Consider the following 2,381-nt stretch of genomic DNA (forward strand, 5'->3'; position numbering starts at 1 on the left):
AAAGATAAAATAATACCCATCCTGGGAGAAGCAGGGCTTTAATTAAAAAAATGACTACTTTCTCTTCAATATATTAAATAGAGTGCTCCAGGAAGATGTCAAGTGGTGTTACAAAGTGTTGCTTCTTAGAGATTTAGAGACCAAGGTAAGTCATATCAACATTAAATTGTGGAATATAGTGGGAAAGATGGGGAAATGGCTTATGCCAAATCCATACTGAGAGACAGAGGGCAAGGCAAAGTATGAAGAGAGAAATCACAGTAATACTCATGAGCTCCCACAGCTACACATTTTTTCCTAAATATGCATATACTTATGACCAACTGAAGTCTCATAGGCAAAACCAACAGGTCTCCAAACCTAATGAGGAAGGAAATGCACTGATATATCCTGTATCCATGTAACTCTAGTTTCTGAATCCATGTATAGGTGTCAAATATGATAGCAAGAGGGAAAAAGTGGTCTTTCTCTATTTCTTCTAAAAGATACCAAGTATTGTAAAGGTAATCAATAAATACAGTTTGAATGCAAATATTTCTAAAGAAATTATCTATGAAGCATGGATTTAAGGGATAGAATTTTGTAAAAATAGAACCCAAGATTAAGACTATGAAGCAACTGACAAAAGGAATGAGAATGATGAAGTTGAGGGATGAAGCAGAAATAAAATGAAAGCATGCATATTATCTCTTCTCCTTACCCTCATCACATATGTGACCTGGTATGAGGCATGTGTGTGGGCTGTGGTGGAGATAATTGGAATAGGGTAGAGTAAGTAGATTCAAGGTTGAGGAAATAAATGCTAAAGAATTCCAGGGAGGGTTGTAGAATTAGGAATTCAGAGAGGAAGGCTGGGATCTAGTCTTATTTCTGAACACAATACAGGTTGTAGGATATATAAATAAATGTTGAAATAATAGGTCTGTATACAGTTGTAGGATTATTAAGTAACAAGTTGCTTTGAGCAATATTTGTAGATTTAGAAATGATGTTTTCTATGTTTTCACTCACATGTGGAATTTGAGAAAATTAACAAAATACCATAGGGGAAAGGAAGGAAAAATAAGTTACAGAGAGGGAGGCAAACATAAGAGACTCTTTAACACAGAGAACAAACTGAGGATTAATGGAAGTGGGGGTGGAGGGGAATGGGTGACTTGCATTGAGGAGTACATATGTTGGGATGAGCATGGGATGTTGTATGTAAATGATGAATAATGGCAATCTACTCCTGAAGCCAAGACTACACTGTATATGAGCTAACTTAACAATAAATTATTTTAAAAAAAGAAAAAAAATAAAGAAATGATGTTTTCCAAGATAGAAAAGAAGATCCATTAAAAAAAAAAATCTTTTGGAGGGGCACCTGGGTGGCTTAGTCGGTTAAACGTCCAACTTTCGCTTAGGTCATGATCTCGAGGTTCGTGGGTTCGAGCCCCGCGTCGGGGCGTCGGGCTCTGTGCTGACTGCCAGCTCAGAGTCTGGAGCCTGTTTCAGTCTGTGACTCCCTCTCTCTCTGACCCTCCCCTGCTCACGCTCTCTCTCTCTCTCCTAGAAATAAATAAAACATTAAAAAAATCTTTTGGAAAATCCACATAGTTTGGATAAATCAATTTTCTTGGACATGGCATTTTTTTGTTTGTATTTTATGCAGATCTAAAAGTGACTGAGATAATGAGCTTTTAGGAGTCCATAGACACTTATGAATCTCCTTTAATCTTGGTAAAAAGTCATAAAGAGGACCAAGATTATAGGGTTGTGTTCTGGCAGGCTACCATGCTTCCTTTCCTCATTTGGTCCTTGTTCTTTTCATTTTGAATAAAGTTTCTTCTCCTCCTCCTTCTCTCCTCCTCCTCTTCCTCCTTTTTTGGAAAAAAAATGGCTGTGCAGGTCTTAGTCCAAAGTCTCCATGGAATTTTTATTGCCCCATCACTACACCAACAGCACTCTATTCATATTCCTATCATAGCACTTGCCATGCAATTTTAAAACTTCTTTTGAAATTTCTCTTCCTCAGTACACAGTGGTCTTCTTGAGAGTATGTGACAGGTCTTACTCAAATTCTCTTTTTAATCACCTAATCATTGCTGGCTCATGTATGACCCGTGTAATATTTGATGAGATACATTATGAAGGGTACTCCTCCACCTACCTTGTGTATTTTCCACTAGTGAAAAACACAAGAATTGTATCTTTATCTTTGACTTTCTTATTAACCAACAGTGAGCTTCAAAGATGTCCTCTCCAACCTCAATAACCCAAGTTTACATATATATTCTCCTTCAAGAGAGAATTTCCCAAACTATTTATTTTGAAGCTAAACGTGATTAGCTACAAATGGCTGCAGTTGTTTTCTAGATACTTACTTGTTTTGTTCTGGG

The sequence above is a fragment of the Hyaena hyaena genome, unplaced genomic scaffold (assembly GCF_003009895.1).
Source record: "Hyaena hyaena isolate Hyena2069 unplaced genomic scaffold, ASM300989v1 scaffold_779, whole genome shotgun sequence".
Taxonomy (NCBI): domain Eukaryota; kingdom Metazoa; phylum Chordata; class Mammalia; order Carnivora; family Hyaenidae; genus Hyaena; species Hyaena hyaena.